General features: G+C 33.4%; 1 long non-coding RNA gene across 1 annotated transcript; it reads left to right on the plus strand.

Moving 5' to 3' along the window:
• The first annotated feature begins 745 nt into the window (after positions 1-745).
• On the plus strand, positions 746-22,772 carry LOC143084925 (uncharacterized). Its single transcript, XR_012981209.1, has 5 exons — positions 746-1,101; positions 2,480-2,561; positions 17,118-17,299; positions 22,028-22,135; positions 22,566-22,772. It is a non-coding gene; the product is annotated as an uncharacterized LOC143084925 (long non-coding RNA).
• The last annotated feature ends 1,210 nt before the right edge of the window (positions 22,773-23,982 follow it).

A 23,982-nucleotide genomic window follows, 5' to 3' on the forward strand; every position in this document is an offset into this window, starting at 1 on the left:
CATTGATCGTCCCAAAAAGGGGGGTCCAACCCCCCTAGATCCGCCACTGATGTATGATAATGTCATGTAGGCCTATGTCTCCGATTCATTTCTTCATAGTTTTATATAAAGCGGCCGTGACTGATTTGTAGACAAATCCTTGTTTATAACAGAGGCCTATTTTAAAATACTCAGTGTACCACTTCTGAACTTTTTTGTATTTATTTTCAATACTTAAATCCCCATTCTTGATTCCAGACCGGGTTCCGGACTAACTCTGTTGTAGTGAGCGCCGCCTCAAAACCAGACTTATCATGTTCTACAAGGTCATCCATGGACTCATTGCAATCCCATCACTAGTCCTCATACCATCAGATACTAGAACAAGAAAATTACATACTCAAACATTTCGGCAAATATCCACCTCTAAAGACAGCTACAAATGGTCATTCTTTCCGCAAACAATCATTCAATGGAACATGTTGCCACAAGTTGTGGTAGCAAGTCAAACCATTGAAATTTACAGAGATCAGTTGACACCAACTGTTCTCCACAACATAATTTAATTCTATAAATAACAATGTACATATTTTTTAATCACTTGTTGTTTTCTTTCATGTAAATATCACCAAGTATTCTACTAAGTTAAAGATAAATTTTTGTTCATATTTTTTAATCATATACTCCGCGCATGCAACAGTTCGTAATCTTCAATAATAATGAAGCTGTAACTGTATATCAGAAGAAGAACTCTCAATCATATACGTAAATGATCGTAAAGTGTATTCTCGAAAGCTTGACAAATGGAATACGAAAACCCGGAAAAATCACCGTTGCCGTTTTTTACACTATGACGCAACTCATCCATGGACGCTCGTCGGCTGCTGAATTCATGTTTTACAGTTAAAAAGAATGGAAAGATGTATACTAGTCTGATAGATAATACGAGGACCTCTGGTTTTTCAAAACTGTTGGATCAACAAGTTATTATAAACAGATAAATTGAAATGGTTTGCTTGTCGATTAACTTGAAGAAACCGGGTTTTAAACAAGAAAGTTGTGTGTCTTTTTGATGGATTATTTACATACCCGCTATTTTGTACTTGGAAAGCGCACCGAAAGGTAAATATTATCATGCAAATATTTAAGAAGATGCTAGTGGTATACTTTTCACGAAAAAACATTTGAATTTATAAATTTCATCGCATGCAAACCCGAAAATCAGTCTGACAAAGATCAGAAGATTGGCAAGAACGGACGCAAGTCAACTCGACCCACTGCCAAAACGGCCTACTTTTTTAACAACACGTCTCCCTCTCTAAAAATGTCCCACTCTTGTTAAGGGAGCTACCATGTGAGTTTTATTGGAGGTGGGGGGGGGGGGGGGGGGTCACCATGTCACAGGCACTTGTCTCAGAAAAAAAATTCCCTATATACCTTAATATAATACATATTTAATACATATATATAGGATTTTTTTTTCTGAGACAAGTGCCTGTGTGGGGGGTGCTTGGATGTTATTTGAAAAATATGCGGAACTGGAGTTCTGTCAACTTTAAAAAAAAAATGCAGGATAACATTTTTATCGCAGCCCCCACCCCATAAAAGTCAAGTGGTGGCTTCCTTACCAACTCGTCCTGCTTTAAAAAAAAATTGCCCTACTTTATATAAAAATGGTTAAAATCTGTAAAATATACTCCTGCAAAGAATGGCCTTGCCCAACTTGCATGACTTGGGTAAAATCCAAATAAATATAATTAATATTTAATTTATATAAAAAATAAAAGTCTGCAAATTTGCCCTTATTTACATAAATTTGTACTTATCTAGACTACCTAGTTCAAATAATTATGACTTCTTGAAAGGCTATTACATTTTTTTTATTTGACGCCTTACTGTACATTAGAGTAAAGCGTCCAAAAAATAATATTATATTAGCCTTTCAAGACATCATAATAATTTGGACTACTAGACTACCCAGAAATTAGAAAACACTGATATAAAAATTTAATATACATAAAATTGATAATGGAAATGGGGAATGTGTCAAAGAGACAACAACCCGACCATAAAGCAGACAACATCAGAAGGTCACCAACATGTCTTCAATGCAGCAAGAAATTCCGGAGGCGTCCATCAGCTGGCCCCTAAACAAATATATATACTAGTTCAGTGATAATGAACGCCATACTAAACATGCTAAACTCCAAATTGTACACAAGAAACTAAAATTAAAAATAGTACAAGACTAACAAAGGCCAGAGGCTCCTGACTTGGGACAGGCGCAAAATTCAAGCAGGGTTAAACATGTTTATGAGATCTTAACCCTCCCCCTATACATGTACCTCTAGCCAATGCAGATGTATGATATCTATTGATTTAAATTGATGTGTCATTTCTGAAACCATGATTGTGGATTCATATTAAATTATTATTAAATTATTATGTACATGTAATTTATGTATTTATTTAGTGTATCATAATCTATTTGAATTTTTAGCTTACTCAAAATCAAGCTGTTTGGGCCTCCTCTTGTACATGGGAAGTGGACTCCTTGAGAAGGTGAAAGGTCTGCTTTACATGTACGTAATGTTAATATAAAAATACAAAAAATGTGGTGATCATGGTGATAGTGAATGAGAAAATAGTGGAATTTTTAAAAGTGTAAATTCACTTTTTTCCACTTATAAATCTGTCATATTGTAATTATGATAATAATGTTTAAATTACATAATTAGGGAGCTACCACTTGATTTTTAGGGGGGGGGGGGGCTAGGATGAAAAATTTTGTCCTGCATTTTTTTTCAGTTGTAATTTCTGTCCTGCCTTTTTATTTTTCACTCTATTCGGTCCTGCCTTTTTTAGCTCACCTGGCCCAAAGGGCCAAGTGAGCTTTTCTCATCACTTTGCGTCCGGCGTCCGTCGTCGTCCGGCGTTAGCTTTTACAAAAATCTTCTCCTCTGAAACTACTGGGCCAAATCAAACCAAACTTGGCCACAATCATCATTGGGGTATCTAGTTTAAAAAATGTGTGGTGTGACCCGGTCAACCAACCAAGATGGCCGCCACGGCTAAAAATAGAACATAGGGGTAAAATGCAGTTTTTGGCTTATAACTCAAAAACCAAAGCATTTAGAGCAAATCTGACATGGGGTAAAATGTTTATCAGGTCAAGATCTATCTGCCCTGAAATTTTCAGATGAATCGGTCAATCGGTTGTTGGGTTGCTGCCCCTGAATTGGTAATTTTGAGGAAATTTTGCTGTTTTTGGTTATTATCTTGAATATTATTATAGATAGAGATAAACTGTAAACAGCAATAATGTTCAGCAAAGTAAGATCTACAAATAAGTCAATATGACCAAAATGGTCAGTTGACCCGTTTAGGAGTTATTGCCCTTTATAGTCAATTTTTTACCATTTTTCGTTAATTAAAGTAATCTTTTACAAAAATCTTCTCCTCTGAAACTACTGGGCCAAATTAATCCAAACTTGTCCACAATCATCTTTGGGGTATCTAGTTTAAAAAATGTGTGGCGTGACTTGGTCAACCAACCAAGATGGCCGCCACGGCTAAAAATAGAACAAAGGGGTAAAATGCAGTTTTTGGCTTATAACTCAAAAACCAAAGCATTTTGAGGAAATCTGACAGGGGATAAAAATGTTTATCAGGTCAAGATCTATTTGCCCTGAAATTTTCAGATGAATCGGTCAATCGGTTGTTGGGTTACTGCCCCTGAATTGGTAATTTTGAGGAAATTTTGCTGTTTTTGGTTATTATCTTGAATATTATTATAGACAGAGATATCTTGAATATTATTATAGACAGAGATAAACTGTTGACAGCAATAATGTTCAGCAAAGTAAGATCTACAAATAAGTCAACATGACCAAAATGGTCAGTTGACCCGTTTAGGAGTTATTGCCCTTTATAGTCAATTTTTAACCATTTTTCGTAAATTAAAGTTATCTTTTACAAAAATCTTCTCCTCTGAAACTACTGGGCCAAATTAATCCAAACTTGGCCACAATCTTCTTTGGGGTATCTAGTTTAAAAAATGTGTGGCGTGACTTGGTCAACCAACCAAGATGGCCGCCACCGCTAAAAATAGAACATAGGGGTAAAATGCAGTGTTTGGCTTATAACTCAAAAACCAAAGCATTTTGAGGAAATCTGACAGGGGATAAAAATGTTTATCAGGTCAAGATCTATCTGCCCTGAAATTTTCAGTTGAATCGGTCAATCGGTTGTTGGGTTGCTGCCCCTGAATTGGTAATTTTGAGGAAATTTTGCTGTTTTTGGTTATTATCTTGAATATTATTATAGATAGAGATAAATTGTAAACAGCAATACTGTTCAGCAAAGTAAGATCTACAAATAAGTCAACATGACCAAAATGGTCAGTTGACCCCTTTAGGAGTTATTGCCCTTTATAGTCAATCTTTAACCATTTTTCATAAATCTAAGTAATCTTTTACAAAATCTCCACTGAAACTACTAGGCCACAATCATCTTTGGGGTATCTAGTTTGAAAAATGTGTCCGATGACCTGGCCATTCAACCAAGATGGCCGCCACGGCTAAAAATAGAACATAGGGGTAAAATGCAGTTTTTGGCTTATAACTATGAAACCAAAGCATCTAGAGCAAATCTGACAAGAAGTTAAATTGTTAATCAAGTCAATATCTATCTGCCCTGAATTTTTCAGATGAATTGGACAACTGGTTGTTGGGTTGCTGCCCTCCAATTGGTAATTTTTAAAGAAATTTTGCCGTTTTTGGTTATCTTGAATACTATTATAGATAGCGATAAACTGTAAACAGCAATAATGTTCAGCAAAGTAAGATCTACAAATAAGTCAACATGACCTAAATGGTCAATTGACCCCTTAAGGAGTTATTGCCCTTTATAGTCAATTTTTAACAATTTTCATTAATTTGGTAAATTTATGTAAATTTTTACCAAATATAGTTCTCTGTTACTAATGGGCAAAGTTCATTATAGATATAATTGTAAGAAGCAAAATCGTTCAGTAAAGTAAGAACTTCAAACACATCACCATCACCAAAATACAATTTTGTCATGAATCCATTTGTGTCCTTTGTTTAATATGCACATAGACCAAGGTGAGCGACACAGGCTCTTTAGAGCCTCTAGTTTTATTAGTTTATTCCGACTTTTTTTTACCTAAATTGTCATCCTGCATTTTTAGGCAGTTAAGCTGCCTTATGCGAGCGCCCTGGATTTGTGTGCTACCCAATAAATGCTGAAATACGTGCCATTGTTATCATCTAGCTGGCTACTATATTATTTATAACTTATTGGACAGTTTTTTCATACTTTTCATTCTGGATTACAAAAAATATGACCAGAAAAACCTTAAATGATCGTCGATTTTCCCAAAAGTTTTGAAGTTGCACATAGGAAGTAGAGCACATTATGAATCCTTATGGCAGATTTTACAATAAGAAGGAAATATTGTTTTTTTGTATCCATCAAAAAAGCAATTGCTGAAACTGTGAAACAGACTGTGTAATGGAGTAATGCATTATGGTATTGAATAAAATGTGTCTTTCTGAGTAAATAAAAATAAAAATTACTCTGTGTTTGTGTTTTTGTTAGAATTAGAGGATTTTCAATTTCAAAATATTGGACATGGAATAGACATCATGACCTACTTTACTGACATCCAGCTTATTTGGAGTGGAATTTTGAAGTATTATTTATAAGTGGAGCCTAATAACATGGACTTCTATTTTAATAAAAAGTCTTCTTTTGTGTTTTAATCATAACTTTAAGGCAGATTTTTATTGGTAAAGGCTAAAAAAGGTAATTTAATAATATTGTTGCTAACGTCACGTCTTTTCCGTCCATTGTGGTATGTCACGATCGCAATTTTCTTAATGGTTCTCAGACAGCCCATTGTAGTTATTTTTATCCCGGGTTTTATAAATAATTGAAAATAGCAATCATATTAAATTTGGATGACGTAAGGGGTTCAAAGGACTTGAGGAATCAATATCATTGGCTGTTTTATTTTTTGCGAACGTTACTGCTCGACGTTTCCGTCCAAATCAGTGTCACGTGAGCAACATATATTTAGATCTGTAACTCTCCTGTATAGGAGTTACGATATCGCCCTTTGCAGAAATAGATTTGGAGTCAGTTTTTAGTGAAAAATTCTCGGTCCACCAAGGTGTACGACAAGGTGGGATTTTGTCTACTCATCTCTACAAAATATTTGTACAAGACCTACTTTTAGAACTAGAAAGAAACTCTCTAGGTTTAAATACTGGAAATATTTTTGTTGGTACTCCCACATGCGCTGATGATATGGCTTTTATTGAAACAAATAGAGACAATCTTCAAATTATGCTCAACGTTTCGGAAAGATATTCTAAACAACATCACTACAAAATTCATCCTACAAAAACAAAAATTGTTACATGTGGAAAGGTTACAAATGCTGACTGGACTCTATACGATACTCCGGTTACAATATCAAAAGAAGCAACTCATTTAGGTATAACTAGAAGTTGGAAAAAGGAAGGAGAAATAAATGTGGCCAATAGAATAAAGCTCGCAAGACGAACTTTGTATGCATTAATGGGCTCTGGGGTGCATGGAACAAACGGCTTAGATCCAGTAACATCTTATAAAATCTACAACACATACGTTCTACCAAGACTCCTTTATGGTTTGGAAGCCATTCCTCTAAATAAGACTAATATATCACAGCTGGAATCTTTTCATAGAAAGAATTTAAGACATTTTCAATCTCTTCCTCAACGCACGGCTATAGCTGCAATATATCTTTTAATTGGTGGATTGCCAATAGAGGCTGAACTACACAAAAAGCAACTGTCTTTCCTACATAATTTACTGTCTTCAAATGTTCAAAGAGTTGATGATATCATCATCAGACAAATGTCGGTCAACTATGACAACCCGAACAGCTTCTTCTCAAAAATTCGAGAAATCCTGTTAAAGTATGGACTGCCTCCAATTCATCTTCTCCAAGAAACTCTTCCCTCAAAATTGAAATGGAAATCTCTTGTGACGAAGCATCTGAACACATACTGGCAAAATACTCTAAGGGACGACGCAGAATCTAAATCAACTCTAAAACATATGGATAGTGAACATCTTCTTGTTGGCAAAAATCATCCAGTATGGACTATATTTGACAAGACAAAAGCCGAAGTTCGGAAAGCTATTATTAAAGCTAGAATAGTTTCAGGAACCTTTATTCTGAATTCTGATCGAGCGAAATTTAATCAAGCACCTTCTTCAGTCTGCCAACTATGTAATCTTTCTGAGGAAAATATCTCTCATTTTCTCCTGGAGTGTCCAATTTTATCAAATACTAGAATTACATACTTTCAACCAATCAAGACATATGTTACTGAACATATAACAGCTGAAGTCTGGCACAGTGTCTTTCAATCTAAATCAAATATCATCAGGCTAATTATAGACTGTAGGCATTTCTCACAAACACTAAGAGACGACAAGATAATGAATATGATAGAAACCAAAACAAGGGAGATGTGTTATAAACTGTATATCAAACGCTTAAAGTTGCTTGAGGCAATGGATGGTTGACGGTCTGAAACAAACAGTTTTTATACCGTATAAGTTGTGTTTTAACGTTTTATATAAAAGACACTCGGATTTTATGTGTAAATAGAAAGAGTTTTCTTTTACTGTGTATTATACTGGTGGATATTAACTTTTAAAATATATATAACATACATATATTTTAATGTGTAAATAAAACTTTTACTTGGAGATAATCCTTGGTGTTCCTTATAAAGGAAGCTAATACGGAGAGAAGAAGAAGTCAGTTCCTTCACTAAACTGGTCCGCCGTTCTATCTATAGCTTCGCACCGAAGGAACGGGTTGGAGCTATTGTCACATTGGCATTAATTGGATGAGTCTTACAAATTCAACGATTCGTTAATAAAATTGGCCAATTAAAGAGATAGGAAATTGACCTCAAATGTTAATACTGCGATGCCGCAAAGTAAACAAGTATCTGTTAATTTACCCCATGGTAGTAGCGCAGATAAATGACCAACGAGCGTGTTAACATGTTCTTGACAAACTGAACCGGTATCTTTTATTCCCTTAAGAACTCAGTAGGGTAATAAATGTGCTAATTTTTCTTTGATTTGCTATCAGTATAATACATAATTAAACATAGTCCATGATGTACTAGTCTCGTCGAATTATTAAATCCCGTGGTCAGAATTCTGACCACGGGATTTAGGCCATACCTGTTGTCAGTGTAGCGATAAGTGAACACAACAGGGGTCCAGTTTATTCCTTCACATGATGGGGAAGCAAAGAAGGTAAGTTGTATGTAATATCGTTACAAGAGGACCTTAAATGTATTCCGTCCACCAAAAAGACGTTCGCAACAAAATGTAATGTCATGATAGTAGATGTTGCTAATGTTACTATTACGAATTGGTTTCTTGTGTATTCATTTGATATAAAGTACACCTGCCAATGACATTCTGTATATTTAGAAATTCTAAACCAGACTGTACAATTTTATTACTCCAGGCGTATATTAAACATCACTGTGTGCATACATTTTAACTTTTAAAGATGTTGTTGCTCATGTGACATGTCCAAATGTCGCTAACGTTACTCATTTTTTGGTTTCTTGTGTATTCATTTGATATAAAGTACACCTGCAAATGACATTCTGTATATTTAGAAATTCTAAACCAGACTGTACAATTTTATTACTCCAGGCATATATTAAACATCACTGTGTGCATACATTTTAACTTTTAAAGATGTTGTTGCTCATGTGACATGTCCAAATGTCGCTAACGTTACTCATTTTTGTCTCTGTCACGTTAGCAACATGAAAGTAGGAGACAGAACACAATACTGTAAAATCTGCCTTATGTAGTTTATTATCCCCTGAGCTTTTGGCTAAGATGTCAAAGAACAAATGTATGAAATATTTAATCACCGAAAATCTATTAAGACAAGTAGTTAAGATTTCCCAAATTACAAAAGTCGTAGGAATATTGTTTGTCGTCAATACGTAGTCAACTACGTATATATACGTCAGTAGTCTATTAATATAAGTTCAACTGATCACGCTGTTGGCGGCAATTTTGAATTAAAAGACGAAATTTTCGTATCTTTTCAATTTGGACGCAGTGGTTCAAATTAGCGGTGGTACGAGGTCTGCGACCTTCCACTTTTGAAATCGGACCTTCTACGTGGTTACTAGCTACGCCCGACGGACATTGAAAGAAAATAAAAAAAATAACTATGCAAACATTTTTACCGAAGTTTCCTAATAAACGATCTCAAACGTATTTTCATCATTACCATTCATGACAGCGATGTTCAATTTGTTCAACCGCTAGCTTTATACAGAAAATCGCCGGTAAATAATGTGTAAATCCGAGTAAAATCGTATCTCACTATCTGTCAAAAACAACATTGAAAACAAAATGGCTGCCGCGAGATTACAATATCGGATCCGATTCTGGAAGCGGATAAGGGTAATCCCGGGTTTTGGCTATCAACTAAAAAAATCCAGACAGGTGACAAAATACATCTATGCCTGGTAAATAAATATAAACACTAGAATTTAAAACCAAAAGATATATGTAAAAGAAAGAAAAAGCAGAAAATATTTTGTACACCAATTTTAATGTCAAAATCCAATACAATTCTAACAATATATATATGTTCCTGGTAACAGTATAATTTTTTTTTTATCAGTGATAAATGTTGGTAATGAATGTTAAATGCTTTTCAAGTTAAACATATTACTGCAATTTCAAGGGATATTTTTTTCTTCTCAATTTTGATAGGTCAGTTAAAATAGCTGGAAGTTTCTTATATATGAAAAAAAAGATGTGGTATGATTGCCAATGAGACAACTATCCACAAGAGACCAAAATGACAAAAACTTGGTAATGGTCAAGATCCCCACCCCTAAAACATATATATTCATGTATGGGACAATATAACAAATCATATGAAATATAGGTGGAGTTCGTTGGGCCACTCTGACTACCCCTTTCTGTTTGAGAATTTATAACGGTCGAGATCCACAATCTTAAACAATATATATTTATGTATGGGACAATATTACAAATCAAATGAATTATAAGGGGGTCCCTATGGTCACTGTACACCCTCCTGTTTGAGAACTTGGAAAAATTCGAGATCATCACCCCTTAACCATATAAATGATATATACTCATGTATAAGACTATATAACAAATCAAATGTATGAAATAGAGGGGAAGTCCCTGTGGTCACCCTACTCCTCATGTTTAAGAATTTTGAAACAGTTGGGATCCCCAACTCTAAATTAAATGAAATATAGGGGGAGTCCCTGCAGTCACCTGATTGAGAAATTGGAAACAGTTGAGATCCCCACCTTTAAATTAAACCATATATCGTCGCTGTTATGCAAAAACCTCTAATCTAAGGTTTTGATAATTTTACACCAGGCAGTAAAAACTGAAATCTTTTTATCGATTATTTAGAATTTAATATGCATGTTCCGCTGTATGCGAAAATATCTGATCTTCTAACCAATCAATTACCAAGACGAGCAAAAATTTCTGCACCTATATTGTATTTTCATTATTTTTAAGCTAATGTATTAGCTTTGAGAACCTTAAATTGATAAAACTGTACCTGTAATAATGTCAGCTGCCGTGAAAAGTGTTTTTCTTTTGAGATACGATATTATCGCACAACAAAATGTCTCACCAATCCGACTACACTTTTTCGTCACATGTCAGAATTCGGGTTAATGATTGGTTAGAAGATCAGATATTCTTGCATACAGTGGAACATACATATTTAATTCTAAATCTTCGATAAAAAGATTTCCGCAAAAAATTGAGATACGAGATTTTTGCATAACAGCGACGATATATTCATGTATGAGAACTAATCAAATGAAATATAGGGAGAGTCCTTAGGGTCACCCTACCCACTCCTGTTTGATAACTTAGAAACAGATAAGATCCCCACCCCTCAACAATACATATTCATGTATTGGACAATATAACAAATCAAATGAAATATAGGGGAAGTCACTAGGGTCCCCCACCCCCTCCTGTTTGAAAACTTGATAACGTCGAGATCCCCACCCATAAACCCGATATATTCATTTATGGGACAATATAAAAAAATCAAATGAAAAATAGGGGTAGTCCCTAGGGTCACCCCACACCCTCTTGTGTGTGTTTTGAGAACTTGTAAAAGATTGAGATGCATTTTCTCATGAACCGTGCATCCAAAGCTAATATGTTGTTACTGACAACAAAATGAAGGTCAAGTTCAAGAATAACGATTTTGACTTTTACTGTTAAGGAGTTATGGTTCTTGAAAGATTGAAAAATGGCGTTTCCAGTCGTGTCCGTGCATTTACGCATGAACTGTTTAACCAAAGCTTCCCAAATTTTAATATGTTGTTACTGATGAAAAAATGGAGGTCAAGATCAAGAATGACGATTTTGACTTTTACCGTTCAGGAGTTATGGTTCTTGAAAGATTGAAAAATGGCGTTTCCAGTCGTGTCCGTGCATTTACGCATGAACTGTTCAATCAAAGCTTCTCAAATTTTAATGTGTTGTTACTGATGACAAAATGGAGGTCAAGTTCAAGAATGACGATTTTGACTTTTACCGTTCAGGAGTTATGGTTCTTGAAAGATTGAAAAATGGCGTTTCCAGTCATGTTGTTGCAATTTACTAATGAACTGTTCAACCAAAGCTTTTCAAATTTTAATATGTTGTTACTGATGACAAAATGGAGGTCAAGTTCAATAATGTCGATTTTGACTTTTACCGTCCATGAGTTATGGTTCTTGAAAGATAAAAAAAATGGCGTTTCCATTCATGTTGTTGCATTTACTCATGAATCATTCAACCTAAGCTCTTTCAAATTTTAATATGTTGATACTGATGATAAAATGCAGGTCAAATTTGATATTGACGATTTTCACTTTCACCGTTCATCAGTTATGGTTCTTGTGATATTGCCAGGTTAATAAATCCGGTTTGCTGTCGTTGTGGCAGCCTCTTGTTATGTTTGCCTTGGTTTTTGGTTAACTGCCTACAGTGCTTACAGCGCTTTGATTTTTGCAAAGTGTCTCATCCTGCCCTTTTTTTACACTCAAAACTCCTGTCCTGCCTATTTTTTTCAAATTTCATCCTAGCCCCCCCATAAAAATCGAATGGTAGCTCCCTTATTTTCAAAATAAAATATTGTTTAGGTTGCTATAAACAGTTTCGTATAAAAACTAGGGGTTATTCCCCAACTAAAAATAGACATGGAGGGAAGTCCCTTTTTATCAACATAATTGGTGAAAAAGTATCATGTTTTTGGGGAAAGACGGCTTCAAGCCGTCAATCCCCTATGGGGTTGACCAGAGTGACATTCCCTCACATCATTCATTTTGTTTTTATAATGTGGAAAACCCCCCAACAAATCTTACTTAGATGGAAGAGAAGGAAACCCAGAAATTAATAGTTTGACTTTAAACACTTTTTGACTCATTTCCCTTCTGTTTCTCACGAAATTATCGTATCTTGAGCCCTCCTTTACATTATTGACGTTTCTTTTACAATCCGGAAAAATCAGTATGACGAGATATTCTAAATATATCAAACCTATATTGTATTTTATAGTGACGTCATTCTTGGAATGCCACACTACGCAGAAGCAGGGATATCCTTCAATGGTTATTTAAATCATTCTCAGAGATCGTGCACTAATTACACATTGGTATTTGTTCAATTTAAACATAATATTGTTTGCTGTAGATGATTCAAACATCAACATGCAATACTTTAATTTGTAGGTCAACTGTTGAACAACTGTCAAAGTAAACAAAGATCGTGGGGTTACATGAGATAGGGGAGAGAAACGATTTTATTAATTTTTTCTGTAAAAATTCTGTTTTGAGAATCTTCCTCCAATTCAGGAGCACCTCAATTGATGAGTAATTATCCACTAAAATAAAAATTAATGTATTTTAACACTTAAAATGTGACATTTCATTGGATTAGTAGTCTTTCATTAAAACTAAATTTTTGTGTACCAATTTGCAAAATAATCATTGTAATGGTAAAAAAAAAATTAAAAAAATTAAAATGTTGCATTTTGTAGTTTTAACCTATTTATTCATGAAATTTACAAATATTTCAAATTTTAGATTTGGAAACAAGCTTCACACAGTTTACATCAATTATATTGTTTTTTTTTATTAGTACCTGTTTCCCTGTTATGAGAGTTGTAACTGGGAACTTTATCAATGGAAATTTAAAACTGAATAGATTTTTCAGTCCACACTTTCTTAAGAAAAAACTTTAAAATCCAAGAATACTGTCACAAAAAATGGAAAATAGCCTGCAGTTAAGTGGTACACAATTAAGATTTCAAAAAAATATTGTAGTTGTTGTGAAATGACATAATTCAGTTGAATTTTAGATAATTAACTATCAATTTTAATCGAGTTTTTAGATTTAGAAGATGCAGATCTCTTCCATTGGTCCAAATTGAATCCTAAACTAAGGAAATGAAATTACATAAACAACAATTGATTTTAATATTGTCAACCTTTCTACATGTTCTAGCTGTTCTCTTTTTCATTCTTTATATGAAGACTATCATAATATACCCCCCCCCCCCACCCCTTTCCCAAAAAAATCAATTAAATAGAAACAAGGGCCGTCTTTCCCCTCAGAGCTATTCAGCTCTTTGATTTGTATTTGGTTGTAAAGATATATTAATTAACTTCAATTAAAGCAGGTTGAATAATTAAAATAATTAAAAAAATTAGATTAAATATACATGTTTTGAGGGGAGACAACACTGTAAACAGTCTGTTTTTTTTGGCAGTGAAAATTGAAAACTTATTTGCAGACACTGTAGCTCTTTATGGAGTTGGCGAACGTACCCTGAAGCATGAATTTTTTGAAAGACCAGGTAAAAATCTATGAAATTCATACAACTTTGATTATGAAAAATGTGCAGGTATCATGTCTTCAGGGGTGTGCACATGACCTGATTTCAGGTTTTTGTCGAGCCTGCAACTTTTGTTGCAGAAAGCTCGACATATGGATAGTGATCCGGCGGCGGCGGTGTTAGCTCACTTCTTAAAAGCTTTATATTTTAGAAGGTGGAAGACCTGGATGCTTCATACTTTGTATATAGATGCCTCATGTTACGAAGTTTCCGTCAGTCACATGTCCAATGTCCTTGACCTCATTTTCATGGTTCAGTGACCACTTGAAAAAAAAGTTCAGATTTTTCGTAATGTTGAATTCTCTCTTATTATAAGTAATAGGATAACTATATTTGATATGTGCGTACCTTGAAAGGTCCTCATGTCTGTCAGACAGTTTTCACTTGACCTCGACCTCATTTCATGGATCAGTGAACAAGGTTAAGTTTTGGTGGTCAAGTCCATATCTCAGATACTACAAGCAATAGGGCTAGTATATTCGGTGTATGGAAGGACTGTAAGGTGTACATGTCCAACTGGCAGGTGTCATCTGACCTTGACCTCATTTTCATGGTTCAGTGGTTATAGTTAAATTTTTGTGTTTTGGTCTGTTTTTCTCATACTATATGTAATAGGTCTACTTTATTTGTTGTATGGAATGATTGTAAGGTGTACCTATCTAGCAGGCAGATGTCATGTGACCTTGACCTCATTTTCATGGTTCAGTTGTCAAAGTTAAGTTTTTGAGTTTTGGTCTTTTTATCTAATACTATATGCCATAGGTCATCTATATTTGGTGTATGGAAATATTTTATGATCTTTACGTCAGTCGCGCAGGTTTTATTTGACCGTGACCTCATTTTCACAGTTCATTGTACAGTGTTAAGTTTTTGTGTTTTGGTCTATGTTTCTTAAACTATAAGTAATAGGTCAACTATATATGATGTATAGAAGCATTGTTAGCTGTACATGTCTGCCTGGCATGGTTCATCTGACCATGACCTCATTTTTAAGGTTCATTGGTCTTTGTTTAGTTATGTTGGTTAATGTTAAGTTTATGTGACAGTTGTATTAAAGCTTAGCTTTATACTTAGGACTATCAACATAATATCAATGATTAGTATAGAAGGCGAGACATTTCAGCGTGTGCACTCTTGTTTAAGCTTAAATTAGCCGTGTCTACGCTGTACAGTGTAGCGCAATCGGAAGTATTTTATCCCTCCATACAAGGAATGGTGAACATGCTAATTCATTGCTTATTTAAATTATATTTATTTTAATTTTCATTATAGAATTAGAAGTATCAATATTTTCATTTATTGCCGTTTTTAACCATTCAAATGCCAAGTCTTCATGGTCCCCCCTTAGTCGAGAATGACCAAAAGCTGTCATGAAGGTCCCCATGTAGATTTCTTGTATTTTTGGTAATTGTTATGGGGGTTAAAAATCATATGATGTGGAGCTTATTTGTCATGGACACTGTCAAATTCAGAACCCATTACCGGTATGGCTGATTTGCAGCAACAACAAAACAATTCGTACGGGTTATGTTAAAGGTTAAAGAGATTTGTAAAGCAAACGTTGACAAATGAAAAGGTTTTTAATGACTTTATCTGGCAAATTGATGCTGTGCAACATGCATCTTTCTAGTCTGAATAGAAACCGGAAACGCGGATGTATCAATTCGATTGTAATATACGAAATGAATTCGGAATTACGATACGATATTTTTTTTACAGGAAATATTTTTAAGTTTTTACTTTTAAACTTTTAAAGTAATTCTAAATTATCGTTACAGCAGTAATAATATTTACTGTTTTGCGTCTTGTACTTCTTAAGAAAAGGGGGATGCTGATTGATTGCGTAAGTCACGTAAAGCACGTGTTCGACTTGTTAAACTGTTTTCTTTGTAACTGGATTATTAATTTATTTATTTAACCTAAATTATCATAATCATTTGCTGAAACTTAGTTGATTAAATCGACAAATGGATCGTCTATCCTCAGATAGTATTATCCTGTCTGGTTTGTTGATCTACCTGTATACAAGCTCAGGTACAAGTGATTAGCGATCTTAATCCGGATATCCCTCAGGCGTTAGAACTGTATTGGTTATAACATAAAAAGCCCAAGGGTTATGCAATTACATGCATTTGATTATAATTGATAAAAAAATGGCGTCGGGCTACAAAAAACGATGAAGTTTTGAACGATGGCGCAAGACAATTTAACGATGGCGCAAGTCATTTGACGATGGCGCAAGACATTTGAACGATGGCGGGGCGCCATCGTAAAACAGGCCATGGAGATCCCTGATTAGGCAATGTTTTTCCCAGTTTCTCTGGATAAAACTTTTTTATACTATTAAAAGTACACTTTTTTTTATTCCATTATAAACTAGAGAACATTCTGATTCCAGTGATATCTAGTTTTATACAAGTATCTTTATTAATCAGTCCACCACTAAGGGTCACTTATACATGGTCCCTCAAAATATGACGTCATAGAAAAAAACTGTTGATTGCACCCTTAACAAGAAAAGAAAACTCTCCACCAGAAATCAAGTGACATCGAAGTTAACTGTTAACATGTACAACAATAGGTCACTTTACATCCTTCAACAATGACTATGAGCAAAGCCAATACTGCATATTCAGTTTTTAAGGACCCTTTATGAGAATCACAAATTTGTAAATCAATTCAAACAAGAAAACTAAGAGACTGATTTATACAATGTAAAATATAAAAAACAGAACCAAAAAAAATATGATAAACAGCAAGATAAGACAAATTGAACCACTAAATTACACTTATTTAGTTAGAAATATGTGTCGGATGACCCCTCTTGCTAACTAACATGCCAACATGACTAAAAATAGAACATAGCGGTAAAATGGAGTTTTTGGCTTATACATGTATCTCTGAAAGCAGAAACTAAAGCATTCAGAGCAAATTTGACCTGGAGTTAAAATGTTTACCAGGTTAAGAAGAGCTATCCTTTTTTTTCAGGGAAAGTTTGTTGGTCTAGTTTAAAAGATCAAAACTAAGCCAATTTTGCAAGATCAAATATTAAATGCAATTTTGGCAGATATTATAACTTCATTTCATTAAACATTATTTCTTTTAGCATTTTCAAAGAATGTAAAGTACAAGTACTTTGAGAAGTAGGAGAAGATAAGCAACAGAACCGAATTCATTTGGGTCATTGCTGTCTAGATTATATAGTGGATTCATAGATTGTCATTATATTGATTTATGTGCATATGAGCACAGAGGAGCAGTAGTCAATGAATAATTTTGTGATGAGAGGTATGTTTATATTAAAATGATGCCTAGTTTATTGGATAATTTTGCTCTCTTGTCAAACTCGGTAAATCATGGACATGTAGTTTCCAAGATTTATTTTAAAATTTGAGGTCATAGAGTTCCAAGTTTTGATTCTTGTTGTGGGCAAGTTTGAAAATTATCCATGTTAACAGTTAGAAGTGACAAATTATTTTTTTTACAAAACCATAAACAATTTAACTAAGATTTAACCCTTTCCTCCATGGAATTTTTTTTTTACAAACTTGATTCGCATAGGATTTATTCAATAAAAAAAAAATTCATCAGGTTTAAAGTATTAATGCATTGTAAAAACGAACATTTCATCAATGAAATTCAAGTCAGATATTCTCCTGAATATCCTTTTCATATTGGATACAATTTTTTTAAAGTCTTTTTTAATATGCAGACATTTTGTAGTCAATGCGTTTCAACTGAGGTACTACACAGGCGTCAAAAGGCGTCATTATGGAGTAAAGGGGTGGGGTCAAAAAGCGTCATTATGGAGGAAACGGTTAACCTCAAACTAATTAAAACAGAAAATGTTTTAGTTCTAATCTATAGCGTTATGCCCTTTATATACACAGAAAAAAGTCCCATAAAATCTAACTTGAGGAAAATTCAAAAGTTGCATTTTATATTTCCTTTGGAAATTAACATTGGAAGGGGAGATAACTCCGCAAAAATGAGTCCTTTTTTGGTCAGTTTTTTGGTTGATTTTCTTGAAATTTATGTAAAGGCTTAAGCACGATACTTTTATGGAGTTATAAGTTTGTATTTGACTAAATTATATAATCATGATAATCTCCTGCTCATGAAATGTACAAAACCGAAGTGTTACAGGTATTATTTTATTTTGGTGCATTTTTCATTAAAGAAATTGCAAATTTGAAGCTTTGAGACCATTTTGAAAAAATAATGTGAATATTTGGTATTGTTTATATCTGTATGTTATATTCTTTCAGCATCTTACTTGCATTGTCTAAAGAAACTTTAAACCACAAAATGAAGAATACGTGCTTAATTATTTTTATCAAATTTGAGATTCTTAATTACCTTGACACCAAGCAATAGGTATGGGCTTTGCTCATTGTTGAAGGCCATACAGTGACCTATAGTTGTTAATGTCTGTGTCATTTTGGTCTTTTGTGGATAGTTGTCTCATTGGCAATCATACCACATCTTCTTTTTTATAATAACTTATGGTAAAGTGATTAATATTGTGCAATTGTAGTTATAATATAGGGATATTGCATGAATATTGTCATGAGTAAAATTTATATTGCACGAGCTTCGAGTGCAATTTTTGTTCTACAAGGGACAATATTTCCCAATATTCATGCAATAATTTTGAAGATGTATTGCACTGGTGCAATATTATAGGGTTATTGCATGAATATTGGGGAATATTGTCCCGAGTTGAATTTTATATTGCATAAGCTTGCGAGTGCAATATATGTTCTACGAGGGACAATATACCCCAATATTCATGCAATAACCCTTTTATTGTATAGCAATATAATATTTGAAAGTAAAAATTGGTTTAAACTAAGAGTTTGTCATTGATAACGTCATGATTTTTTGAAGATTTTTGCACTAGTGCAATATTATCAGATTATTACATGGCATTTTTCATATCGCATGTATTATCAGCCCTAGGTTCAATATCAGCCCAAGAGCCGCATGGCTCGAGGGCTGATATTGACCGAGGGCTGATAATACATGCAATATGAAATGACATGTTATGATCTTTTTATCATATGCTTCAACAGTAGAGAAAAATAACAGATTCATATATTGATCCTTCTACGTGGTTCCCGAAAAGATCTTGAAAGAGTAAAAAGTTCACGGACGTCGGACCCAAAATTTGATACATTCAATAAGAAATCTTTCTATCATATGCCTCAACAGAGAGAAAAAAAAACCCAACATTTTAATATGGACGAATCGACAAAAAAATAATTCAACAATATACATGATGAAAATTGTTTGGAAAAGTCAACTTTTTTTAAAGTAACTTTCTAAATTATGTTTCAGAAAAACTTAAAAAATGCATTTATTTAATATTTTTTTTTAATTTAATTTAATTACTTTACACAATATACTTTCCAGTATTCATATAATTGTTTTGTACACTACTTTGTAATGTTTTTCACTGAAAACGTAGCATTAAGGTGTATTTTCCGGAATTTGCCGAGTATCACCGGAATGCCATGTGATAACGTTACGGAAAGGCATGTGATAACAATCGAAGCATGTGATAAACTTTTCATATCAGCCCGCTAAGCACCAATTCGAAAAATATAGAAAATACTTTAATTTAATGCTATTATCATACGATAAAAATCTTATGTTATTAAGTCTAAGTATATGATAATAGAATTTATTGCACGCTAACTTTTAGTTATTTTCTGTGGGAAATATTATATTGCTATGCAATAATAGAATTTATTGCACACTAACTTTTGGTTACTTTCTGTAGGAAATATTATATTGCTACATGTATGCAAAAATTCTTATAATTAGTGCTTCACTTAAATGTTGACAAGTTTCTTACTCCTTGATACAGGTCCTAATTTGGATTGTAAATAAATATTTGACATATTATATGTTTCTGAATAAATGTAGTCAAAGAACTTGAAATTGGTTACACAGCTACTTTTGCATCTATGTACTATTTCTGAACCAAAAAATATGTAGTACTGTAGCTTCAGAGGCGACGGCATCAACAATGTATTAGTTTGTGATTAGGTCTAGTTTATGGTGAACCACATGTGATAGGATAATCATATTTGGTATGCAGTTGTATAAGCATTGGCACATCTCATTTCCATGGAGATTATTTGGCCCTGCCTTCTCAGTCATGGTCTATTGACTTCGAAACTTTTGCTCATACATGTATTAGTTTGTGATTAGGTCAGTTTATGGGGAACCACAAGTGGTAAGTCAATGATATTTGGTATGCAGTTGTATAAGCATTGGTATATCTCATTTCCATGGAGATAATTTGGCTCCGCCCCCTTAGTCATGGTCTATTGACTTTGAAATTTTTTCTAAGTTATCATGTATTAGTTTGTGATTAGGTCAGTTCAAGGGGAACCATTAGTGGTTGGGCAATGTTAATTGGTATTCAGTTGTATAAGCATTGGCACATCTCATTTCCATGGAGAATATTTGGCCTCGCCCCCTCAGTCACAGTCTAATGACTTTGAAACTTATCTTAGTTTACATGTATTAGTTTGTGATTAGATCAGTTTAAGATAAACTGCTTATGTTTAGTCAATAATATTTGGTATGCAAATGTATTGGCATTTGCAAGTATTGTTTCCATGGAGATTATATAGCCCCACCTCCTCATCATGGTTCATTGACTGTGAAACTTTTACATAGTTTACACATTAATGTTTGTAATTAGGTTTGGGAACGACTTATACATGTACCGTACCTAAATGTTACAATAATTTTTAAGTAAAGAAAGTTATGATACTAAATATCAAAAGTAAATGTCCAGTACTACAGATTTTAAATACAGAAACATTACCTATGCAAAAGTAGCAGTTTATATGAATTCAAGAATTGAATCTACATGTATATTCAATTAAAGATTTCTTGCTGTTGTGCAATACACTGGGCTGTTGCGCAATAATTGGTTAATCTGTTGTCAGACTGCAAACAAACAATAACTTCTCAATGTCACATGTATATCAGAAATTTATAAAAAGAAAACTAAAAGGTTTTCTTAATAGCTATAAATCGGTCATCAAAGTTTAACGAAATTTTAAGGATACATGTATTTCCCAAAACTTGAAAGTCACCCCTTTTCTTATGACATGTATGAAGAAAATCTTATAACTCAGAAACTGACAAACTTAAATTTATAAAAATCAAATGGGAGCTTACAACAAAAAATATGAACAATTTAACTAAGTTTCATGATTTTCAGCATTTTTATGTCCCACTCAACGAAGTTTTGGGGGTATAATGTTTTTGACCTGTCTGTCTGACGTCAAGTCCTGTTTCTTGTCATCACAACTGTTCTCAAACCACACAACAGAATTTCATGAAATCTTTTTAGATAATAAGGACATACAATGTAGATGTGCATATCGACAGGAAATTAAGATTCAATTTTTTTTTTAGGAGTTAAGCCCCTTTGAACTTATTTGCTTTAATGTACTACTTCAACAGTTTGTTATTGCAACTCTCCTGAATCCACACAACAGAATTTCATGAAACTTTGTAGATAATAAGGACATACTATGTAGATGTGCATATCAACAGGAAATTACAATTCATTTTTTTTTCTAGGAGTTATGCCCCTTTGAACTTATTTGCTTTATTACTACTTCAACAGTTTGTCATTGCAACTCCTCTGAATCCACACAACAGAATTTCATGAAACTTAGTAGATAATAAGGACATACTATGTAGATGTGCATATTGACAGGAAATTATGATTCAATTGAAGTTTATCAATTGCCAAGGTACATTGAAAGGTTGTTCTTTTATTAAAATCTGCACATACATGTATATAGGATTTTTTTATAAGCTTAAACTTGATCTTCTTTCTGTTGTTAGCTTACATTTTGTTTAAATTTACTTAAAAGTAAAAGTATATAGGAAAGGTATAAATTAGTGAGCATCGGTTCATACTACATATAGTTTTTGTCTGGACTTCTTGATTAATTTATATATATATATATACAATTTTAGCTTGTTACCAAATGAAAGGAAAGGACATTATTGGCAAGGATTGATATTACTGGTGAACATGTATGTCATGTAGGTGTGAATGCCCTGCAAAACAGACCTGATATCAAAGTAAGTTCATCTGTAGAATTGCAGTTAATTTAAATAATTTTATGTTATCTACCTAAAACTGTTTCAAGTTTAATTGTACATGTACAGTGTTGCTTATTTTTCTCACTTTCTGATTCAATGCATGCATTAAGCCTTACTCTGCTCGCCTCCTTCTGCTCCATACACACACACTTGAGATGTCAGAAATTCAGACTATCATAGCATTTACATTACAAACTTACCTAGTCAGACTGGCCAATATTATGTTTTGATAAGTTAACGTTGTTATTTAGAAAACATAAAATATTTGCCACTGGACATTCAAATAAGCAAAAAAAAAACGACCAGTTAATGATTTTGCATTAACAGAATGAATTTGCAAACATATAACAATTAGCTTATGTAATTCATGGAAGTTAGATTTATATTCTTTATGAATATTTTATTTCAGTTACCATCACAGTGAACATGGTGAAGAATAACCAATACCATGAATACAGGACACAGAAGACTACCTCACAAACTTGGGAATTTTACAAAAAATAGAACGTTTAAATTTACAAAGAAGACATTTATTTTGACATTCATAGACTTGGAAAGTAGAGAAATTATAATGTGAATATAAATCCTTGGAAATAAAATTTTGAACTTTGAAGAAGATTGAAGATTATGTTTGTTCTAAGAAAGTTTGAAGAAAAAGGATACATTCAAAACTGTAAAAAGGAAACATTACAGTATTCTCAATTTATACTCTTGAGATCAATTACTCTTGATATATAATTAAAAGGACTTATAAAAGTAAGGACATTTGGTTGAATTGCCAATGAGAAAAATATCCACCAGAGTGTTGAATTGCCAATGAGAAAAATATCCACCAGAGTTCACATGATGTGATAGTGAGCTATTATAGGTATCCATATGTCCTCCAACAATGAAAAAAATGAACTATATAGTGTGTTGTGAAAGGGTTTGGACATGACAAATAGAGAAAACTAAGAGCCTTATGTTATCAAGTTAATACATGAAAGCAAAATATGAACCAAAGACCACCACTGAAATACTTCTGATTATTGTTGATTTACTCTTGAAATATCATGTAAAATGTTTAAAAAGATATCATCAATATTCAACTTGTTAAACAACAAGTCACTGTATGACAGAAAGTTCTTTGACAAAATCCTTGTATGTGTATTGCATCAGAATATTTTTTTTAGATAGAACACACGGAGACTATATACATGATATAAGGAAATGCAAATAAAAAGTATCATCACCTTAAAAAAAAGTATAGCATTTTATCATTGACAGTTCCATCAAAAGTTTCAGCAATACAATGCAACTGTTACATAAAAATCAAACTATACTATACCCTATAATAAGTGTGTTATATATACTACAATAAGTGTGTTATATACTATAATATATATATATTATAATGCATAATTATAATAGACGTTATACGTCCGTGGTACAAAACATCCGTATTACGTCTGTGGTACTAAACGTCCGTAATACGGACGTGGTACGGACGTTTTACGGATGGGAAGCAACGGACGTTTTACGTTCGTGGTACTATTCGTCCGTAGACGTGCCGTATAATACGGACGTTTTACGGATTTTTTACGGACGTAAAACGTCCGTAGCTATTTTACCTGTGTATCTAACTTCCCATAAATTTTTTTTTTTGGATTTTATTTTTTAAAATCAATCGCTAGGAGACTGTGTATATTCCATATTGGGATAGTTATCATCAAAGGTACCAGGATTATAATTTAATACGCCAGACACACGTTTCGTCTTCGTAAGACTCATCAGTGACGCTCAGATCAAAATACAGTAGAGAGTAGACGGGGCGTAGTTCGTTTCAC

The sequence above is a fragment of the Mytilus galloprovincialis genome, chromosome 8, assembly GCF_965363235.1.
Source record: "Mytilus galloprovincialis chromosome 8, xbMytGall1.hap1.1, whole genome shotgun sequence".
Classification (NCBI taxonomy): Eukaryota; Metazoa; Mollusca; class Bivalvia; order Mytilida; family Mytilidae; genus Mytilus; species Mytilus galloprovincialis.